Below are 18,344 nucleotides of genomic sequence, written 5' to 3'. Positions count from 1 at the left end.
TCCCATTCAGTGTATGTGGGATTAATAATGTCCTGCTTTCCTGTCGATTAACAGGCCTGTAAATGGTGTAATTTGCTCGTTACATGTTATTGGTTTTTACATACAACATTTTTACATACATAACTTGCATCATTTTTATGCTAGTGACTTTTCATTGACAAACAGATCTGATAGTTTAGTTTTAACAAATATGTATCCAACAAATAGTTTACTATGTCAACCAGTGAACCAATTGAGTCATTCAGTGAGTTGCTTATTAGAAATGATGTTCATTGTTACTATGTAACGTTAGTAGTTTAAGGATTTTGGCTAAGGTCCCAGAAATGTCGTGGGCACGTCTTCAAAGCTGGTCTCTGGATATTTTTTCATATTATTGCACTAAATGTATTGAGCCTATTTTTTAAGTAGTAGTTTGAATGCTTTATTCATTGTTCATTGTTTTATCAATGTTTTATTCAAAACTAACATACTATTTTAATAACAGGTGGAGATAGAGTCTGGGCAGCAGCAACACGACAAGCATGATTATGATCAGGGATGGGTATCAAGTACAGGTAACTTACTGATTTGGTTCCTGACTTGTTCAGTACCAAAAAATATATATAAAGCAACAGGACTAATGGTGCTGCTATTTGTATTTTAGACACAACCACATGACATCCAAACCATCTCTAAGTGTATGGCAGAAAGGATCCAGGATCAAGAGATCATCCATCATGAAGACTGTGTTCAAAAGAACCCAGCAAATCCTCGGTAAAAAACTAAACCTCATTGTTTCAGTGTCACTCAGGCACAAATATAGATTTAAATTGATTTCAGTGGCTTAAATATTTATATTTCAGGCCTCCCTGACCCTTCTGTTGTCCTGGATGTGAAGACATGCTGGAACTGCATTTTCTCATGGTTAAAGGAGTTGTGCAGCAGTATCCTTCCTGGACCCACACAACAAAATGCTCAGGAGGAGAGACAGGTAATCCACAGGGTTGGATTTATCATTTCAATTACTCATAGCTAGATAGATATCAATTGATAGTCTAATCCCAGAGCCTGTGAATGATTTTGTTTTTTCCTCAGTCAGGAGACATTTTTGTGAAATTGTTGAGGCTCGTATGATTGTCATATGTCATGGTAACTTACAACAGTGGTTTTCAAACCTGGACCTGGGGACACACAGCACTATACATTTTACACATCTCTCTTTACTGACAGATTTGTTCATGAAGCTCTTTCTTAAGGAGCTGATGATCTGAAGAAGGTGGGTTTAACAAGAGAGACATACAAAATGTGCAGTGCTGTGGGTCACCTGGACCACAATTGTAAACCACTGCCTTCATGAGCACCTCCTGTGCTCCTGATCATTTTTAAACATGTTTAAAAAATATTTGAGTTGGCCTGAATTTGACCAATGTAAGACTCCCCTATTTCTAAATCATACACAACCACATCACTTTGCTGTGTTTCCCACAGGATTTGTTTGAGACTTTGGGGGCTGGACCTTCGTCTGTCTGGGGCATGGCCTAGTGTACAAAAGTATGTACTGTACATTTTAAACTTAATTTTTTCTATCTGGTGCACTTTGTATTAAGAGCTCCGACCCATGCTTAGTGTGGAAATTTAACAAAGAAAAAGTCAATGCAAATGACGTATCCCTCTTTTTGGTTATTGTGGACTCTTAAGAGTTTCATGAATAGGTTTTAAGCTAAATCTCCTTGCCAGGTCACCTAATAGTAAGATCAAATTCTCTGTGAACATGGCCACAGATTGTGCCTTTCCTTTAGAAGCTGGAGAATAACTTAAGATTTCAAAAGGAAGATTTGCAGTTTTATACAAACTTATACAAACTGTCTATAAAATTAATTGGTTAATTAGTTTTATTTATATTTTATGTGGATTCAAGGGAAAGGTGAAAAATGAGAAGGCCTAGGAATGACTGAGGAAGGCAGCCGTGAGGAAAATGAAGTAATCATCAGAATGTAAGTTCTTTGCAATCTGTGCATTGTTTATTACAAGATGTGTTTTCATTTAAATTCAAAGCTGAATTTTCAGCATCAATACTCCAGTTGTAAGTGTTCAAAATCATTCTAATATGCTGTGTTGCCCAATTTAGTTGTGTACACTAGGTTGGAGTCACTTAAGTTTTTTTTTTTCTTTATGAAGACCTTAATAGCAAGGATGCATTAAACTGATCTGAAGTGGTAGTAAAAACATTTATAATGTTACAAAAGTAAAAAAAAAAAAGGTTTTAAACCTTAACTATGTATTTATAAAATTATCCTAAAAAGAAATCACAGTTTACACAGAAATATTAAGTAGCACAACTGTTTTCAACATTGATAATAATCAAAAATGTTTTTTGAGCATCAAATCATATGAGAATGATCATGTGAAACTGAAGACTGGAGTAAAGGCTACTGAACAATTCACCTTTGCCTCACAGAAAAGAAATGCATTTTAAAGTCTATTTGAAAAACAACAGAAAACGTATTTTAAATTAAAATATTTCACACTATTATTGTATTGTAAGTTAAATATAAATATAGCTTTGGTGTGTCGAAAAACATTAAAAAAACGGAAAGACTGCAGATTTTGACTGGTTGTGTGTACATACAGTAGCAACATTAACAAGGTGATTCTCCCTTTCAGCTGCCAGAGAAGGATATTGACAGTACAGCCCCAGGATAGCGAAGAGGAAGAAAAACACCTTTGACATAATTTTCTCATACATTTGCCATGTGTTATAATAAAAACAATAAACCTGACTACAATAATATGGTCAATTTTATTAAAAGTTTCAAGTTTGCAAAGAATCTGGAGTATGTGGCACTGCATTAGAGGTACTCTTTGCTGAAAAAGACCAAGTGCTGAGCAGGAACCTTATTCTTTAGCAAAACTCCTCATCAACTCTCCAAGAGTAGATCAAGAGTGAAGTGTCACCCTCCTATCCTTTCCTCAGAAGAGAGTACCTTCTGCTGCTGTGGTAAGAAAGACATTCTTCTTTTTCTCTCACAACTGTCCAGAACCTAAATTCTCAGCAAAGAGTCTTCTCCACAGCTGGGGACAGATCTAAGATTTTTCTGAAAAAGTCAACAGGCTCATTTACTGTATGTTTTTTGGGTGGGCCTAATACAGGGGAGATGTAATCTCTACATTGTTATATTAACATGTTCTTACTGTTTATTAATGTTGCTATTTTCTTTATTTCTGTTATCTTCTGAGAAGAATTACGGTCCTTTGGTAATTGTTTAGGTTTTGCTTCTGAGAGTGAAGCAGTATTACAGCACTTCACCACCAGATATTTGTAGCAGGTGTTTCATTCACAGGACACTCAGAAAACAAATTAACTTAAAGTAATACAGAAATCACTACTGAATTGTTTCTATCTTTGTATCAGTATTTTTGTACCAAACTAGGGGAGTTGTGTTAATAAGAGTAGGCTACTGATAACTATTATTATACTATACCCATCATTAATTAAATATTAATATTTTTCAGTAAAAGTAAAACATTTTAATCAGTGGTTGTATTATTCTTTGATTACTATGTACTTTATGTGATGTGTTCAATTATCTGTGCTAATGACTTGGCAGCACTTTACATGGTTAAATAATAGGTGTCATGTTTAAAATGCAATGGCTTAGTATATGTAGAAAATAACTGAATAAATGGTGATTTAATAAATGAACGCACTGTTTTTGCTGATTTTCTGTTGGAATTTAATGATTTGCATTGGTTTGCATGTATGCAGTGAATATATTTACAAAAACTACAACAATTTGAAAACATAAGGATTTAGTGTTTGTTTTTTACAGCAGAAAATGTTTGAGTTTGTCATTATATACTGATTTCAATGTGGTAGGAACACATCCTCGGACAGGACTAAAGGTGAGAAGCAAATATTAAAAATACTGGGAAGGTGCTAGTTTGGTCGTTAGGACGTACTTGCCACGTCCTAGCAACGTAACGCAATAACGTCGCCGCGACGAATATGGGAATCACAAAGTTACGTCGCTGGTACGTTATTTGGAACGTCGCCGCGACCAATGTGGTCCTTTATAGTAACGTCCTCACGACATGCCAGTTTGGTCATGGAGACGTACTCACCACGTTCCAGCAACGTACCAAATAACGTCGCTACGACGAATATGGGAATCACAAAGTTACGTCGCTGGCACGTTATTTGGTACGTCGCTGCGACGAATATGGTCCGGTCCAGTAACGTCGTCACGACGTAATTGTGTTAGCTGGGTAGCTACTAAAGCAAGATGGCCTGCGGGTTATACGTCCGTTAGTGATGCGCGGGTCGTCTCATAACCCGCGGGCCCCGCGGGTAACCCGCGGGTCGGGTTGGGGCGGGTAAAGAAACTGTCACTTTATTTGCGGGTCGGGTTGGGGCGGGTCATTAAAAACAAAATTAAATAAAAAAAAATCAATATGTTGCGTGCAATTCCCTATAGCCTATATTACATATTTGGGAATATCTATTTTCATATTTTATTAAGTTCTTTAATAAGGTTATCAACACGTCACGTCACGAAAGCGCCAAGCAGCTCCCGCTGCCAGCCACAAGCGCATCAAGCGAACGCACATTCAGCTCTGCAGGCCTGGTGCTATGCATATTTAAATCTCCTGTGATGCGCATTATCCTGCATTAGCCAAAATCATGACAGTCAACCACATCCAGTCATATGTGAATGAATGTAAATATTCGCTAAAAACACACAATAAAGACAGCAATGATGTAGTCAGGACTGTGGCGCCGGCTTGCTTTGAAATGTATTTGGTGATTGCGCCCGCTGCGTCTCCTGCACCCTAGTCATTTTAAACAGTACATAATAATGAAAACAATATCTTACAAATAAAAAGAAGCAGATTTTCATGATCAGAACTTCCTTAAACCAGTGAACTTTTAAACCTTTCAGTCCAAGGATCCAGTAAACGAATGCGTTCAAATAGAAAGTTCAAAACGATATTCATAAATGAAGCATATATACCCACATTTCTTCCGGCACCACTAACGTTACACCACTGATTATCTTGTTATTAATATGATTTGATTTATGGTTCATATTCATAATCGTACAGTATTGTTGCCAGTTTAAAGGGCGAAAAGCACTTTCGGTTTTCATTTGCATTATGCAGTATGTCTATTTAATTGTCGCGGGTGCGGGGCGGGGCGGGTTGTAAAAATAGACACAGTACTGCGGGGCGGGCCAAATAATTTCATAATTGCGGGACCCGCGTGTTGAAAAAAACCCCGACCCGCGCATCACTAACGTCCGTCAAACAGCTGTACACGCTATAGGTTCAAGTGGCTGCAGCTTATGCTGCCTTCATGCGCTATCGTAATTATGGTAAATACCAAAGCTATCAAGACGGCCCGTGGCCCATGCGTTCTATCAAAAGATGGCCTGCGTATTCAATCATGCGTTCTATCAAAAGATGGCCTGCGTATTCAATCATGCGTTCTATCAAAAGATGGCCTGCGTATTCAATCATGCGTTCTATCAAAAGATGGCCTGCGTATTCAATCATGCGTTCTATCAAAAGATGGCCTGTGTATTCAATCATGCGTTCTATCAAAAGACGGCCTGTGTATTCAATCATGCGTTCTACCAAAAGATGGCCATGTATTCAATCATGCGTTCTATCAAAAGATGGCCGTGTATTCAATCATGCGTTCTATCAAAAGATGGCCTGTGTATTCAATCATGCGTTCTATCAAAAGATGGCCTGTGTATTCAATCATGCGTTCTATCAAAAGATGGCCGTGTATTCAATCATGCGTTCTATCAAAAGATGGCCTGTGTATTCAATCATGCGTTCTATCCAAAGAGGGCCTGTGTAATCAATCATGCGTTCTATCAAAAGATGGCCGTGTATTCAATCATGCGTTCTATCAAAAGATGGCCGTCTATTCAATCATGCGTTCTATCAAAAGATGGCCGTGTATTCAATCATGCGTTCTATCAAAAGATGGCCTGTGTATTCAATCATGCGTTCTATCAAAAGATGGCCTGTGTATTCAATCATGCGTTCTATCAAAAGATGGCCTGTGTATTCAATCATGCGTTCTATCCAAAGAGGGCCTGTGTATTCAATCATGCGTTCTATCAAAAGACAGGCTGTGGCCCATGCGTTCTATCAAAGGACGGCCAGCGGCCACGCGTCCTATTAAAAGATGGCCTGTGGCCCATGCGTTCTATCAAAAGATGGCCTGTGGCCCATGCGTTCTATCAAAAGATGGCCTGTGGCCCATGCGTTCTATCAAAAGATGGCCTGTGGCCCATGCGTTCTATCAAAAGATGGCCTGTGGCCCATGCGTTCTATCAAAAGATGGCCTGTGGCCCATGCGTTCTATCAAAAGATGGCCTGTGGCCCATGCGTTCTATCAAAAGATGGCCTGTGGCCCATGCGTTCTATCAAAAGATGGCCTGTGGCCCATGTGTTCTATCAAAAGATGGCCTGTGGCCCATGTGTTCTATCAAAAGATGGCCTGTGGCCCAAGCGTTCTATCAAAAGATGGCCCGTGGCCCAAGCGTTCTATCAAAAGATGGCCCGTGGCCCAAGCGTTCTATCAAAAGATGGCCTGTGGCCCATGTGTTCTATCAAAAGATGGCCTGTGGCCCATGTGTTCTATCAAAAGATGGTCTGTGGCCCATGTGTTCTATCAAAAGATGGCCTGTGGCCCATGCGTTCTATCAAAGACGGCCTGTGGGCCACGTGTTCTATCAAAGGATGGCCCTGTTTCACGTCGCAATCAAGGATACCAGGAGCATATGTTCATTTTACTATTTTTAAAAAAAAAAAAAAAAAAAAAAAAAAAAACGGCTAGTGGTTCATTTAAGTTAACCATGAATGGCACTCATCTAAATCTAATTTGTTTCTCTTTCTTTCTCCATCTAAGCCAGGAACCCCAGGATTCACGACCGTAAGATAATTTTAAAACCGTCCTTTGGGGGTGGGCCCCGTTCTGGTGGATCCTTAAGTCCACCTATCTTTGGGGGTTAGCGGCGCCCCCGCCTTCGTCTTCAGGCGGGACTCGCTGTTTCCGTACCCTCTGAATGCGAGTTACGAACGGGGCCTACGCCAAAGAACCGGATTGCTTGCTGAGCTTCTACATAAACGTAATCGGTATAGTATAAATTCTCCCGAGTCTTTCTGGTAGAAATTGTATTTATTTTAAGGGTTTAAAGTGTAGTCTTGTTTAACATTCTTGGAAACGAGCTGGCAGCAGAAATCACACAGAACAGAATGAAATGGTATAATTTCATATTAAATAAACGATCAAACTATTCAATAATGCAATTGAAAACATAAGGCCATTGGAATGACAACTAGAAACAATAATAATAAAATTAATGCCGCGATTTCAGTATTCATAAGGATTTGTTTTTAGGTGTTGTCAATAAGTCAGTATTATACGTTAAAATGCTAAAAATACGTATGTATTTGTACGTTTAGATGCTGTAAATATGTCAGTTTTGTACATTTTAGTGTCTGGAAAAACGTAAGTAAATGTACATTTTGTGGAACCACATTTTACGTAAAATATATACGAATTATCATGAGATCACGTTGGACATTTATATCATCTGAAAGCTGAATAAATAAGCTTTCCATTGATGTATGTTGATAATATTTGGCCAAGGTACAACTGTTTGTTTGTTACAACAACAACAAAAAATCTAAACATTTTAAACAGTTAAAGTTGTCCAAATGAAGTTCTTAGCAAAGCATACTACTTATCAAAAATTAAGATTTGATATATTTACAGTAAGATATTTTAAAAATATCTTTATGGAACATGATCTTCACTTAATATCCTAATGAGTTTTGGCTTAATTAAAAATCGATCATTTTGACCCATACCCAATGTAGTTTTGGCTATTGCTACAAATATACCAGTGCTACTTGATTTTGTGGACCAGGGTCACATTTATGATATACATTGTTATTAGTTTGTTCCTAATATTGTTGATCAGTTAGGTACACTGTAAAAGAAAAAACAGAAAAGGTACTGGTACCTTCCTTAAAATACTTAAATTGACTAGAACAACACTGGAAAGTTTCACTGTATCATTAATAAACAATCTTTTAATCTTTTTCAAGGATTTGTTTGTCTTCCATGGTGCTTTTCTTACCGTTATTACATCATAGATGAGTTCAAGAACTGGACTGAGGCTCAAGATTACTGCAGAAAACACTACTATGATTTAGCAACATTTGACAACAAGGAGGAACACGACCAAGTCGTTCAAACTCTGGTGAGCGGAGGTTACAGTGACGGTGTCTGGATAGGACTCTACGATGATCGCTACAGCTGGAGATGGTCCAATGGTGAAAAAAAAAGACATATTCCAAGTGGGCAACAAACCAACCAGACAGCTATCTATCATCAGAGGCTTGTGCAGTTCTCTCTCAACCAGGATATTGGAGTGATGTGCCATGTGGACAACCATTGTTTTTCTTTTGTTATGATGGTAATTAAATGTGCTTTTTCTAACTTGACTAATAATGTATATTCAAAAATAGCAAAACAAACAAAATGTCTTAATGAACTATATGCCCACAGCCTCAACAAATACATCAGTTTTAATCAAAGAGGGAAAACGTCGGAGTAATGCTTTAAACTACTGCAGACTGTATCACACTGATTTGGCTACAATAGAAAATGAACAAGAGAACACACAACTAAAGCTGCTGCTCAAGAACAATAGTGTGTGGTACGCTCACATCGGTTTATACAGAGACACCTGGAAATGGTCAGATCAGAGTAACTCTGTATTTACTGCTTGGAAGTGAATGTTGTGCACAACTATCTGTGTTGGATGGACAATGGAACGACATATCGTGCTCATTAAAACTCAGATTTGTCTGTTGCACTGGTAAGAAAACCTCTTTGCTGATGAGTCCATGGACTCAAGACAAAGATTATTTACTGTGCAAATTACTGATTTGAATATTTCAACTCCTGTAGCAACGAAGAATCAAATACTGAGAATAAACATGCAATCACCACTGAACCTTAATGTCAGTGATTTTAACAGCACCATTTTACAGCAGGTCAGTGTCAAAAGTAATAATAAATAAAAAATAATATTTAGTCTGTGTTGAAGTAATTGAAATTCTTGAATGACACATTAAACGTTTATAATGCCTATAAGCACAAACAGTTGATGGTTCTGTTTGTCTTCAGTTGGAGCAAAAGCTGAGGAACCTGGGACTGCTGAATAACACGAAGCTGATGTAACCCATGTTAAAATATGACATGAATAAGAATAAATAGTTTAAAAGCTGCATAAATAAATTTGAAAGTTAAGGGATTCATTTAATGTAAGTTAATTCATCAGAGTTAAAAATGTTAATGTTAATACAGTAATTTAATGTTTAAGGTTAAAAGTACGCTGACAGAAAATTCATAGCACTGCCCCTTTAAGGGATTAGTGACACTGCAGTAGAGGCCTGACGGAGTGAGCAGAGGAGAGATCGGAGAGAACGAACTGCGTTTAAAGCTATGGTCTACAATTTCAAAGATTGTTCATTATTAATAACCTCGTTTAGATGCTGGTTATGGTTCTACAGTACAATCCTAATAATATAAAGAGAAAAAAGAATGAAAAAAATCCATTCACTCTATTGGGTGTACACCCGCAGAGAAATTGACCAATGTAAGCTGTCCGGCCGGACAGCTTACATTGGTTAACTGCTCTCATCCAATCCCCTGCTCCACTCGCGTCTCCACCCCGCCCCCTCCTGCGACATGAAAATCGCGCGAAATTAGGCAGCATCAACTCAGCAATGGAGAAAAACCAACAAACATACAGCAGCAAGCGGCCCCTGCTCGCCCCAAACGTCAAGGTTGGAAGAAAGAGAAAGTAAATTGAGGAAAGAGCAGAGATTTAAAAAAAAAAAAATGTGAAAAACGCCGGACTCAAAGCCGAATCAATATAGGGTCCACCATTGCCCGTTGGTGGAAGCTTCAGAGAAACCTTGGACTTAAAACCGACGCTGACATGGCTGACTTTTTGTTTAGCAGGTAACTTAAGCATTTATTTATACTTTTATGGTGTGGTGTATTACACAAATAGCTTTTTATCAGTCTGACAACATGATCATGCTACCGGTCGGCATTGGAATGTTAGCCGTTCAGCATCGCCTATCGCGGGTCAAAGTAATTATATTTCTTGAAGTGCTTGACTATTTCAGTATGCCTAACGTCAGCGGTTTTCTGTTCGAGCCGATAGATAGAACATTGCATGTGTTGCTAATCTTGCGTGTGCGTGAACTCAAACGTGTGCCTCTGAGCTATTTTGTTAGGACAATGGTGACATTGCATTGTTGATGAAGCAACTACGTTCAAGTGTCGAAAGTTAACTTTACATATGATGTGTCATTAGCGAGGTCATTAGATTGAAGCGACTAAGCAATCCGACATCGCACATGGTACATCTCTGTTCCATGTTTACTCCTGCTTGACTGAGTGACGTTGTTCAGGTCGTTTCCCGGTGGGAGGGATCAGGTAGCACAGAGGGGAGGGGTGTGCGTGTGGAGGGGCGGGATGAGTTTTTTAAAAATTCAGGCTTTCTCGACTGATTTTCAACATCGTAGACTACAGCTTTAATAAGCAAAGAAAAGAGTAAAAAAAAAAAGTTGATTTTGCAGTTGAAAAACATAACTTACCTGGTCTTAACTGACGGGGACTTTATGAGAACTAATCCACACCGGTTTTGGTCAGGTTTTTTGCTTGGTTTGAAGCTCGGTCGGAGCGAGGATTGGCCTGCAGTGTGCGGATGTGCACATGCACAGACGGGATTCAAGATGGCGAGCCAGACCCAGACTTTCAACTCATCTTTTCCATCGCATCAGTGAGGAGATCTCCTGTATATGGTGACTCGCTGCCAGAGTGGTAGGAGTATCAGGAATTTGTTTTGAACTGAACCGGAAACCGTTTGAATTATTATTTTTGGACAGAATCGAACTGAAACTCTCCATTGAACTGAATAATTGAACTCACATTTGGACTTGAACTTGAGTTTAAGGTTCATACTTTTATTTTCATACAGAGTTTCTATGTTGAATGTGACACGAAATGTTTGTGGTCCACTTTGATTTGATTGTGTAAATTGAAGGTATTTTCTTACCTGTAAAAGAAAGCAAGAGTTAACTCAGGAAGAAAAATAGGGATCCTAAAATAGGAGTAACCCAGGAAAAGACCGGTCTAACTTAGATTAGTCTGACAAAAATAATTTAGACGAACTGAAAAATAAGGAAAAAAGAGTGAAATACCTTTTCACTGATTACAGTTACCTCAATATTAAGGACCTGCAGGGTATATTTTTCTGTTTTGTTTTTACATATTTCATGTGTGTTGCATTCAGTAAAGTGCCGGCTTTTTGTATTTAAAGCAACGGTCTCTGGTGTGATTATTTTTGCTCCCCACTCCTTAGAACCTAGAACTGGTCCAGTGGCGCAGTAAGTGGTGTGATACCGGTGCTACACTGACATGGAGGACACAACCTGATGGACAAATATTTCACACCCTCAAACAAGCAAATGTGACAAATGACTAGCAATGTAAAACTGTAGCATAACTGCTTGTCAGAAGGATGGCTTAAACTTTTGTTGCTGTATAATGTGTTTAAAAACAACTAAAATGACTGATTTGACACGCATTTTATCTTTATTCTGTATGTGGTGAATAAGTAAACTATGATTATTCTATTTAGTGAATAGCAGTTGCGGTAAGTAATGAAGGTCTACCTGTTTAAATAAAGTCTAGTGTGAATGTCTTAAGAAATGATCTTTAGATAATATTTATATTTGAATGGTCTGTTTGGCATGTCAGTCTCATCCTAGGCTTAACTGTGTCAACAAAGGTAGTGTTTTACACAATGTAAAACTTTAAGAACGCTTTAAAAACAATAATTTGAATATTCACAACATGTTGTTAAAAATTACTGAAATAATGACTGTGTAAGCTGAGTTTTAAAGGGGTCATCGGATGCCCATTTTCCACAAGTTCATATGATTCTTTAGGGTCTTATTGAAAAGTCTCTAATATACTTTGGTTAAAAATTCTGAATAGTAGTATAAAAAACACCCTTTTACCTTGTCAAAATCAGCTCTGCAAAATATCCGCTCATTTTATTGCATGGGTCCTTTAAATGCAAATGAGCTCTGCACGCCCCGCCCCTCTCTGCTGAGGGATTGCGAGCTGTAATGTTTACTTTAGCCACGTTTAGCTGCATTTAGCCATGTTTATTGGCAAAACCTGCCAACAAGCACATTTTTAAGAAAGGCCATTTGCAAAGATGCATAAAAAAACCTTATACTCACTTCTGCTGTGGGTGAAGCTGCATAACGAATGATTCACACGATCATAGACGCATATGTAGATTGGTCTCGACGCTTTTCTTTTAAACACAAAAGTAACGTTGTCCTCTGCCTCTTAAGCGATGTCTCAGATGTAGGGAGTAAATGACTACTGCTATGTTTATTGTTACATCCAACAACAGAACACCTCAATCACTCAGTTAGAGTCTTCCTCTACACCTGAGTCGACACAATAGCAATCATATTCGGACTGTTTCAGCTCGGTGAGGGCGGGTCTAAGGTAAGGCGCTTAATCAACTGTGTTTATTCACAACGACAAGAAGCTGAGAATGACCTGATTTTAAAAAGGGAATGTCATTATAGGATGGTTGTGTATACAAACTGCCAACACACATTCATGTTCAAACAACAAGTAAAAGTTAGTTTTGCATCCGATGACCCCTTTAAATAAATTAAGTTTTAAATGTTTGTATTCAACATGTAATAAAGTGCATTTTAAGCACCATGCTCATATGTGGTATGAATTGATATTCTAAAAGTAGCCTACCTCTTTAGCGTTGAAGTGTGAAGTGAACGTTGCACTCTATTGATCATGCACATGAAATTGGTGCTAATATGCTTCTCGGTTATCCGTTGTAGTTAGAAAAAAAACTTTGTAACAAATAGCGTAAAGAGTTTAAGGCAGTGTTTCTCAACCCTGGTCCTGGGTGCCCCCCTACACTGCAGGTCCTGGAGATGTTTTCTAATGAGCTGATGAGTGCAATCAGGTGTGCTTTATTAGGGAGACACACAAAATGTGCTGTGTTGGGGTGCACCCAGGACCAGGGTTGAGAAACACTAGTTTAAGGAGGAAAAAACATATGCCCCTATAATTCCGATGCAATGTTTTTCTAATATCCTTTTGGTGAAACCTATTATGTAAGTGTTAATTTAGGATTCTAACAATCAAATTAGGACACCAACCCCTCATGCCTAAGGTTTAAAACTGAAGGTACACCACTAAGAGGAGCCAAACACAACCATGAAAGAAGAGACAAACTTAAAATTGCAATATGGCTGCTGGAGGAAAGAAAGCCAATTAACCAAAAGAGCAAATCAGGCCATCTTTTTGTGCTAGAAAGCATAGTCACATTTTCTGTACCAACCTGTAAGTTTCATTGAGTTTTGACATATGTTTTTGTACATTATCCATTTCCATCAAAGAAGATGAAGCAGGAGCTGCATGGCAATAAAATGCCCAGGGGTGTTATTAAATTGACTCTATTCCAGTAAGTGGTGGTAATGCATCTTTAAACTGGTTTAAAAGCTGGTTTGATAAACTAAATCAAAATGATTTTCCGGTGAGCTGGCTGTTGCCTTCAGTATGAGAGCTGTTTAACCTGTGAAACGCCAGGCCAGCAGAGGGAGCCCTTACCCAGTACTGATTGTTACTGCTCCCTCTGCTTCCTCTATTGTTACTTCCTGTTTGACAGCCATTTAAGGAGTGCCATGCCAAACAGGCCCTCGCAAAGTATTGTTTTGCTGTTGTGGACTTTACTAATAGTTTCCTTGTTTTCCCCCCCATGGTCTTGTTTCAGTATCATCGTCATCATCATAGTTATTTACCATTGTCATTGCCATAGTTTTGCCTTGTTTCATTGTCTTGTTTATTTTGTTACTTTGGACTGCCTCTTGGATTTTGACCCTCACCTGTGTTTTTGGATTACCTAGTATATATATAGTATGTATATAGTTACCCCTTCAGTCGAATCATGGCCGTGGCAGGCGCAGGCACTTAAAGGCCTGCACGAGAGTGGTCCTGACCAGGGGGTATTTGAAGAACTCCGGTCCCCTTGGTCAGGTGATGTCCACCTACGTGGTCCAGGAACGCCACCTATGGCTGACTCTGGCCCAGATGGCAGAGGTCGACAAAGTTCGCTTTCTCGACTCTCCCATCCACAGAGCGGCCTATTCGGCGACACCGTGAAGGGTTTTTGCTCAGCGGCGTCGAACGTATCGCCGGCCCCCAAAAGCCTGCGATCCTCCGCCCATCAGCATACCCCGTCGAGATGCCAGAGCAGTACGCCTCCCCGTCAGACAGAGGCCGTCCAACATATCCTGCCCCGCCGCAAAGTTACCATTCCGCCGCCTCCGCCTGCCCGTCGCCGAAGACCCTCGCAGGCGAGCTTCGAAGCGTCCCTGATGCGAGCACCCCGGAGGTGGAGAGAGTTACTCTGTCGGCACTCCCGCTGGAAGCGGGACTTAGCCGGTCATTTGAAATCACAGAAAGACCCGACTTTCTCACCTCTGGGGCCCCGGCCCCGAGTTTCCTTCCTGAGCAGCGCTTCCACTCCTCGGAACCAGACTCGGGACCGGATGTCGCCAGCGCGGGAACCAGGGAAGTAGGTAAGCACTGCTTAGTGCAGTTAGACACTTCTCCAGGACGTTTATCCTTCTGGGTTTTGTCTCCTTCCCTGTCTTTCCCCAGGCTGCTCCACCACGGTCACGTCGGTCAACGTTCCCTTGATACCACTACACTGGTTGATACGGACGGTACGGCCCGGCTCCAGGCGTCCGCCCAGACTCACAGGTACCCCTTACATTCTTTATTCGGAAACAGGCGTGCCTCTGTTCTGCTTGCGGAGGTCGTGTTCCTACTGGTCGGGGTTTGATAAGAGTCCCGACTTCACGTGTCCAGTTAGAGTGGTGGGTTAACATCCGCCCTGGATGGAGCTCTGTTCCGATCCCTTCTTAGGCTGTCGGCACACATGCTCACGACGACGCACATACAAGTATGTTTCCGTCTCCAGGGCTGGGTCGCAGCCATCTGCCTGAAGGGCACCCGCTGTCGCGTCTCGATCTTTCCCCGGCGCACACCCCTTCCGCGGTCTGCCCCGGGGATCGAGCGCTCAGCGCGAGGTGCTTCCATTTGGCTAGTCCCCCTCCTTCCTGCCTTCTTTAGGCCATGGGAGCTCCCCTGTCCCCTCTTCGGCAGACAGGAATTCGCGTCTTCAACCGTCTCTTCGACTGGTGCTTTACCAGCCCACTCGTGAGTTCCGTTGTGCGAATACAGGGACCTGGTGCCTCGGCACCCCCGCCATCTGGTCCTTCAGGCCAACCGAGGGAATCCTTTTCCTCGGTCGGGAGCCCGACTCGGTCCACAAGACGGCCCGCCTTGCTCCCAAGAGCGCGCAGTCAGTGCTGTAGTCCCTGAGCTAATCAGGCACAATTGAGTGTTGGAGTTGGAGTTGTATCGGCAGGCCCAGCCACATCCGCTTGCCCTCCCGATTCCTCCCATTGCCAGAGTAACACTGGCACATAGCTGACCTCCGGGGCCCAAGTACGCCCTTCCCCAGTGAGCCTCCTTGCGCAGATTCTGTGCGAGTCCAGGGAGGACGAGGAGTAAGTCTGTAGGTTGCGCTACAAGGATGGCCCACCCGGACTTAGGTCTTAGTAACCATCCCCTCGCGGCAGTCCCTCCCTGTAAGGGCACGGGTTGACACCGTAGATCTCTCCGGCCTTTCACAGGCCGTGATACAAACTATCACTCGGTACTGAGCTCCCTTGAAAAAGGCAGGCTTACGCACTGAGATGAGGTCTATTTGCTGGCATTCCTCTCGCTGAGAGGCACAGAGATACACGATTGCATTAGTGCTTCCTTTCCTGCAGGAGAGTTGGAGCGCAGGCTGTCCCCTCGACTCTCGGAATTATCACATGCAGTAGATGAGGCAAAGTAGGTAAGCACCCACTGGTCGTGAGGTCCCTCAGAGGTGCCCAAACCGCACCTCATACCCTCTTGGGACCCCCCCCCCCGTCGCCCTTCAGGGCCACGGGGCGCTCCATTTGAGCCACTGGCCTCAGTCGAGCTAGAATTCCTGTCATTTAGACAGCGCTCCTGATTGCCCTGGCTTCCATCAAGAGGGTAGGAGACCTACAAACTTTCTCTGTAGGGAAGCTTCCCCGTCACCTTCTCAGGCCGCGGGGCGCTCCTTTGGAGCCTCGGGCCTCAGTCGAGCGAGAAAAACGCTCCTGACTGCCCTGGCTTCCATTAGACAAACTAAGGTTCCCCAGAGGTGCTCAGTGGGCCTCAGTCGAGTCCTGTCATTAAGACGGCGCTCCTGACTGCCCTGGCTCCTATTAAGAGGGTTGGAGACCTACAAGCTTTCCTTGCCAGCAAAGCGTGTCAAGAAATTCGGGCCCGGCGACTCTCACGTTACTACCTGAGACCCCGGCCCGGCTATTGTGCCCAAGGTTCCCCACCACGCTTTTCCGCGATCAGGTGGTGAACTTACAAGCTCTGCCCTGGAGGAGGCAGACCCAGCCTTGCAATGTTGTGTCTATGTGAAAATGAAATCACTCGGCACTTCAGGCGCACCGAGCAGCTTATCTGCTTTGGGGTTCAGCAGAAAGGGAATGCTGTCCCCAAACTGAGGTTGGCTCATTGGGTGGTAGATGCCTTCTCCCTGTCTTATCTATATCAGGGACAGCCAGGCCCCTTAGGTGTTCATGCCCACTCCACTAGGAGTGTTGCTCTATCCTATGCGTTGGCTCATGGCACCTCCCCCCGGTGAACCCTGGGTCCTCCATGCCCCGCAGTCAGGGCTAGATGCGGAGTAGTCCTTGGCTGTGATCCAGCACGTGGCATTGTGCGTAACGCGGCGTCAGGGTCGTGGCCTTTTCCATGGGTCTAAGTTCCCAATGTAACGTCGAAGTGATTCGACTGAAGGGGTAACGTCTAGGTTACGAAGGTAACCCTCGTTCCCCGAAGGAGGGAACGGAGACGTTACATTCCCCTGCCACGCCCCTGGCGTCGTGCTGACGCTGGGCTCTCCCGGCTCTTCAGCAAAAGCCTGACTGAGTGGTGCGCGCAGCCATCTTATATACCCGTATGTACCGGGCGTGGCCGGCGCGCACGTCCACTCGCCAATTTTCAATTGGCCTTTTTAATAAGGCTCAGAGGTGATCGGTATCTCAAGCGAGATCCCAATATAACGTCTCCGTTCCCTCCTTTGGGGAACGAGGGTTACCTTCGTAACCTAGACGTTTTGTCTTGCCTAGTATATTACTGTTTGCCGGTATTTTGACCCTGCCTGTCTGGACCACGATCTGTTTAATAAAACTCGCAATTGGATCTATGTCATGTGGAGATCACATGACCAATATTCGCTTTTTCTTAAATTTTCACGTTTTCCTGAGCTGCTGTGGTGTTATAACTCAAAATAGAGTGTACTATTACACTCTGGACAGGCGGGGTTGGTATATTCTGGTCTGATAAGGTTCAAGGTGGCTTAGAAGAAAGGATCAAGAATCAAATTAGAAAAGAAACATTTGCAAGTCTCTGAGTGTTTTGCAAGGCTTTTAAAGCATCACACTGGTGGAAACATCAACACATTTTTTTTTTTTTTTACTTTTTAGTTTAAATATATTTACAAGCCATTACTTTTATCTAATTAACAAGAAAATGGAGATTGTACACAGGATGATTTCACAGCACTGTTAGTAGGTAAGTATAAAAAAAATGTTAATTTATTTGTGTTTTTAAAAATATATATTATGCAATCATGGTCAAAAGCAATTGAAGATATGGCATTATTTAGAGTGTGTTTGCTTCTGGCAACTGTTTAATGCATATTTGCGTTTGTGCTCTGGACAGCGTCAAAAGGTACTATTTACATGTTTTTTCAGCATTGACCAATGCAGGCAATCTCAGACATATCTGTTGATTTCTTGAATGAAAACATCAATCCGAAACATTTTAGTAACAGAAATATTTAGCAACTTTTTTTTTTCAAAAAGCATTTTTTCTTTTTTTTTCAAAAAGCACCTAGCAACAAATTTAACCATTTTTAAATTTAATTTGGCTACTTTTAGCAATTTTTGAATGTATTTTCCCTCTAAATTACACAAAAAGAAAAAAAACATTGATCAGTCTAACACAGTGGTTCTCAAACTTTTTTGGTCGCGCCCCCCTTTAAACCTATAAAAAAATACCTATCCCACCTAAGACTAATAAATAATTTTAATAAACATAA

Source organism: Garra rufa, chromosome 3 (assembly GCF_049309525.1).
Source record: "Garra rufa chromosome 3, GarRuf1.0, whole genome shotgun sequence".
Lineage (NCBI taxonomy): Eukaryota > Metazoa > Chordata > Actinopteri > Cypriniformes > Cyprinidae > Garra > Garra rufa.
Note: the sequence above shows the minus strand (reverse complement) of the source record.